Source organism: Myotis brandtii, unplaced genomic scaffold (genome assembly GCF_000412655.1).
Source record: "Myotis brandtii unplaced genomic scaffold, ASM41265v1 scaffold79, whole genome shotgun sequence".
Classification (NCBI taxonomy): domain Eukaryota; kingdom Metazoa; phylum Chordata; class Mammalia; order Chiroptera; family Vespertilionidae; genus Myotis; species Myotis brandtii.
Window position 1 is genome coordinate 1135001 of NW_005371173.1, and position 6183 is coordinate 1141183.

Consider the following 6183-nt stretch of genomic DNA (forward strand, 5'->3'; position numbering starts at 1 on the left):
TTACCCAAGGCCTCAGCATGCAATAGTAGTTGAGCTAGAAGAACCCTGGGTTAATCTTCCCAGAGCAAAAATCCAGAATGGCTCAACCAAGCTATTTTAAACAAAAACCTCTCTTTGGGTCTCTTAAACATTAATGTGTGCCACCAAGTCTGGGGGTCCAGTGATATCAGCACTGGGGTGAAAATTGGAGAGTGAAGTTTTGGGTTTTTGTTTTGTTTTGTTTTTTAATGTCTGGGACTGTTTCCCTCTCTCTGAATGCAGAGGGTATGCAGTACTTGCAAAGGAAAAATTATGTTAACATTCTTAGGAGGAAATTTGAAAGACAATCTGTGTTCTAGATTCTCCCATCACAGCCAGATAACTAAACCTGATTTAACAGTTTAATTACAGGGAACACATATTGGAATATAGAGCAAAGGGGAGGAGAGAAGTAAGAGGAACTTTGAACTAAATTCCTCCTGTCTAACTAAGCAGAACATCCCTCCTTTCAACATTCCCTTGGAAACCAGGCCAGCTCCCCTCTTTGGTACCTAAGACTCTAACCCAAAGAGAGGGAAGGGCATCTATTTTGTGGTCTTTGCATTTTATTGTAAGTTCTCCCTCAGCCAGGCAGGACCAAAGGAAGACAATCTGTACCATGACCATGAGTATAACCCAATTCCCAGCTACTGGGAAAGTTCTGCAGGGTCCTCAGGAGTCCCTAGGATCCCAGTAATCTGGAAACCCTGCCCTGTCTTCCGACAACTTTCCAAGCCCAGATACACGGACTCGGCACACGGTGTTCTGTAAGCAAGCCGAGCATGGAGGGAGCTCCGAGCCAGGGTAAGTGATAGCTCACAGCCAAAGTGTTCCAGAAAATCATTCTCGACATCAGTTGTTACTTCATGTCCTCCTGCAGAATTGGCATTCAGATGATCTTCTCATCTCTGGATTTTAGAAAAATACAGCTAGAAAAAATGCTTCCTGCCAATGAGGCATCCTCTCAGTATAGCCCAGCATTGTGTGGACCTGACAGTGACACAGTGACACTGTGAGGAAGGCCAACCACTCAGAGTCTCATGCACACCACATGTTTGACTGAGGACTGAGGTCATCTCTAGCTAGCATGCCTTCTAGCTCTACAATTCGAGGGCTCTGTAATCTATGATTTGATGGCAAACAAGACAGGACAGACCGCCTAACCGGTTTGGCTCAGTGGATAGAGCATCGGCCTGTGGACTGAAGAGTCCCAGGTTTGATTCTGGTCAAGGGCATGTACCTTGGTTGTGGGCACATCCCCAGTAGGGGGTGTGCAGGAGGCAGCTGATCGATGTTTCTCTCTCATCGATGTTTCTAACTCTCCATCCCTCTCCCTTCCTCTCTGTAAAAAATCAATAAAATGTATTTTAAAAAAAAAGACAGGACAGACCAACATCTCCCAAAGTATTTCATCAACCACAAATTATGCATGCTCTCAAACATATCAGGCCCAAATCCTTATCTCAGGGTCTGCTCCTGTGAATAACCAAGCTAAGACAAGCCCCATGGTCCAGTGTGTGTCTAACTGGCAAGGCTAGTGCATTATGGCCACACATATCCTGCAGCCCTAAATTCTAAGGGGCACCATTCACATAGACTATAATGAGAATGATCTCAGTGGCGTGCATGGGAGACCCTATTGATAGCTGGCATCTGGCTCGGCCCTCTGTCAGATTGATCTAGAATGAAATTCTCTTTGCCCCACCTCCCACCACATGGGAAAGAAGAGGCACACATTACCAGAGGAAAAGTCTTCCCATAAAGACAGAGCAGGTTTAATCCTCCCCCTCCCTTCTCCTCCTCGTCCCAGCCCTGCCCTGCCCTTTCCCAGATGTTCCCATTTAGTTATGGTGGGAGCTGAGCTGCAGACGAACAGCATGACTGTGCCTGACCACCCTTCACAATTGATTGGGCCGTGGCAGCTGGGTTTGTCCCCAGATGGGAAGAGCTCTGTGCAGACGGCGTTTATGCATGGGAAACCAGAGAGCCTTGGGGACTGGACAACTATGGCCTGTGCCTCTGCAATTCCCACTCAACTTCAATTAACAGCCCTGAACATGAGGAAGGCTCTCTGCGATCTGACAAGCCTCCCACAGACACTAGTTTGGCCTCACCTGGAGAGACAGCCCGCCTCGAGGGATGGAAAGCTACTCTATCAGTGGACATCTGGACAACCCTAATGAGGCCAGCCCAGGATGGGAGCTCAGCTAATTGCTCAAGTCGGCCGTGATGTCTGGATTCCAGCTGCCATGTCTGGAAGCACTGTTTGGATGTCTTGAGTTTACTGTGAGGTTGGGACTAAAAGACCCTTAGGAACTGAGAATGTCAGCTAGGGTTCATGCTGAAACAATTAAAGTGACATTTGTGGTAGGTAAAGAATAGGGGGATAGTAAAATAAAAATATCACAGCTTGCTAACATCTTACCAGGAAATCCATACTCCGCTGGCAAAATGGGCCATTCCATGAATAGTGAGCATGTGGTGTATGATTGCAGAGGAAGGGCAGAGAGTCTAGAAAATGTGCAGGGTCCTGAATTGGGAGCCTGGGTTCTCAAGATGCAAATTGACCAAATTACTGCCCTTCTTCACATTTCCTCATCTTACTCTGCCTGAAAAATGAAGGACTTAACTTGCCCACCCTACTCCCAGACCAGATTTCCCCTGAAACTAATGAAGTTGAAGCTTCTGGGCCCCTCACTTGCACAGGCCAGTTTTAAATCCCTGGAAAGAATCCTAGAGATGTTTTTTATGATGGACTTGTTTGGGGACTTTTTTGCCAGATTTGCAAAAGAATATTTTAACCATGATCAGTTAAGACCAGTGTCTCTTTCCATTCTGACTTCTTCTAGTCACACATCTTCTAAGGTCAGGTCCTATTGGTATTTGGGGGATTTAGCTAAAAGTGAGTTGAATTTAGGGTACATTTAATTTTGGTTTAGTAGGATATATTAATGTGGTTCAGTTTCTCCTATAGTTTTAACTGCCCCATTGTATGAATGGATTCCAAAAATATTCCTACTACTCACTCTACTGACTCACTCACCCAGTGTCATGGCATAAAAGTGTCAGGCAAAACAGCCTATGTGACATAAGTATATCTTATGGCACCAGAACTGGAAGTATCTGCACAACATAGAAGAATTAAGGTTTGAAACATAAGCAGCAAGGAGGAAATTTATAGAAAATATTTTCATCATCAGAAGCATAGAAATTGTAAATGGAGGATTCAGTTCTCATCACTCCTTAGGAAAATGGAAGTGTTCTCTTACCAGGAGTACAATTGATAACTCAACATGTATTTATGAGAATACTATACAATGAAATTACTTTTCATAGATTTCTATATAATATCTAGGAATTATTCTAAAATCAACAAGTGAATTACAACAAAATATTTTGATATCCCAAAATAGTAATTCATTAAAAGATTTAATAACATTTTAAGTAGGAGTAATGAATAGAACCTTGCACTGTTAGAGTATTCAATTTTAAAAGAGAAGGAAACTATATAAATACATTGGGAAAAGAAGTTTAATTTCTTGCTAATTGCATTGACACTAAAAAATAACAAAACTCACAATATGCCATGAACAACACCATGAAAGGCAAATTGATTAATGAGTGCAATCAATTCAAGAGACATTTAAACTTACCCACTGCTCAAAGAAACTTGATCAACAACAACAAAAAAATTATTTGAAAAATGAGCGATGGACTTAAATAGACATTTCTCTAAAAATGATAATACAGAAGGCCAACAGCACAGGAAAAGATGCTCAATATCACCTATCATTAGGGAAATAGATATCAAAACCACAATGCAATACCACCTCCCACCCATTAGGCTGGTTACTATCAAAACCAAAACAAAACAAAAACAGAATTATAAGTACTGGCAAGGATGTGGAGAAATCGGAACCCTTGTATACTGTTGGTAGGAATGCAAAATGGTGCAGCTGCTATGAAAACAGTATAAGGTTCCTCAAAAAAAACTGAATTATTTAGCAATTCCATTCTGGATATAGCAGGGTCTCAAAAAGATGCATAGCTGAATAGGTAAACAAAATGTGGTACATCGATACAATGGAACATTATTCAGGAAAGTCTGACACATGCTACAACATAGGTGAATCTTGAAGACATGCTAAGTGAAATAAACCAGTCACAAAAAGACAGGTACTGTGTGAGTTCATGTGTATAGGGTACCTAGAGTTCAGTCAAATTCATAAAGACCAAAGTAGAATGGTGGTTACCAGGGTCTGGGGAAAGGAAGATTAGGGGGAGTTATTTAATGAATACAGAGTTTCAGTTTTGCAAACTCTCCAGAAAACAGTTCTGGAGATTGATTGCACAAAAATGTGAATGCACTTAACACTACTGAATTAGACACTTAAAAATAGTTAAGATGGTAAATTTTATGTCGTGTATATTTACCATAATTTAAAAATTTTTAATCTCAAAAGTAAGAAAATTTAAAATGCCTTAAATCAGTGGTTCTCAACCTTCCTAATGCTGTGACCCTTTAATACAGTTCCTCATGTTGTGGTGACCCCCAATTTCATTGTTACAAATTGAACATAATTAAAGCATAGTGATTAATCACAAAAACAATATGTAATTATATATGTGTTTTCCGATGGTGTTAGGCGACTCCTATGAAAGGGTCATTCGACCCCCAAAGGGGTCACGACCCACAGGTTGAGAACCACTGCCTTAAATCTTACAGCTCATACGTGAAAGAAAAGCGATTGAGGTGTTCCCAAATGTAGAATTTAAAAACACTAAAAATTACAAAACATCACCAATAACAAGTTATAAAACTAACAGAAATGTACTATGATCTACAATAAGAAAGGAAATTATAATCAATGTAGAAAAAAAAGCCTAAATTATCTTTGTATTCTCAACATAGAAAATATTACCAAATCATTGACATATAATCTATATATATATAAAAGGCTAAGTGACCAACTTTACGTCCGTCCAACCGTCCGACAGACCTGCCAATACATATGACGCACACTGAAAGCAGGAGCTGCCCCCTAGTGGTCAGTGCGCTCCCATAGAGGGAGCACCACTCATCCAGAAGCCCTGAGCCAGGCTCACAGCTGGCGAGCACAGCGGTGGTGGTTGGAGCCTCTCCTGCCTCCACGGCAGCACTAAGGATGTCTGACTGATGGCTTAGGTAAGCGGGCCTAAGCCATCAGTCGGACATCCTCTGAGGGCTCCCGGACTGCGAGAGGGTGCAGGCCAGGCTGAGGGACCCCCCACCCCCCTGAGTGCACAAATTTCGTGCACCAGGCCTTTAGTTTAAAAATAAACAGTGACTTGTGCATGCATGATCCATATAAAGCTCTTGCTGGTGCCAAGAAGATTTTGATGCACGTAATTATTATCATTGGGAGATTCCACAACATTAAGTGTTTAATAATTCTTCATGGAGAAAACTCCAAAATGGCAGGAATAAAGTACTAAGTAGACTGTTCACTGTGAGCTTTAGAGAACCAGAATGATATTACCGTAGACTTTTGCTTCTACATGTAAAAGGTGCGATAAGTTTTGCTGATCTGCCAACTGTAGGAGGTGTAATTTATGATACTTTTCATGAAGCTGCTAAACATCGAGGATTATTAATCAACAACACTATCTGGAAAGATATGATTGGTGATGCAATCATCCTTAATATACCTAAACAACTCTGGCAACTTTTTGTATATATATGCGTGTTTAGATGTCCTTCTGATGCAGACAAATTATGGGATGAGAATAAATCTCATTTTATTGAAGATTTTTGTTAGAAATTACACCAAAGTGAAGGTGCCTGTGTGAACTGTGAAGTGCATGCCCTTAACGAAATTCAAGAAGTATTCACATTGCATGGAATGGAAAGTTCAGATTTCAAACTTCCAGACTAACCTTTATTAAGGAATGCAAATACATGTGATGTATTGTATGAGCAACAACAGGCAGAGGTTTTGATCAATTCTCCAAACGATGAACAGTTGGCAGCCTTTCAGACTATAACTTCAGCCATTGAAGATCAAACTGTACACCCCAAGTGCTTTTTCTTGGATGGTCCAGGTGGTAGTGGAAAAACATATCCTTATAAAATTTTAATACATTATATTAGAGGTCGTGGTGGTACTGTTTTACCCACAGCATCTA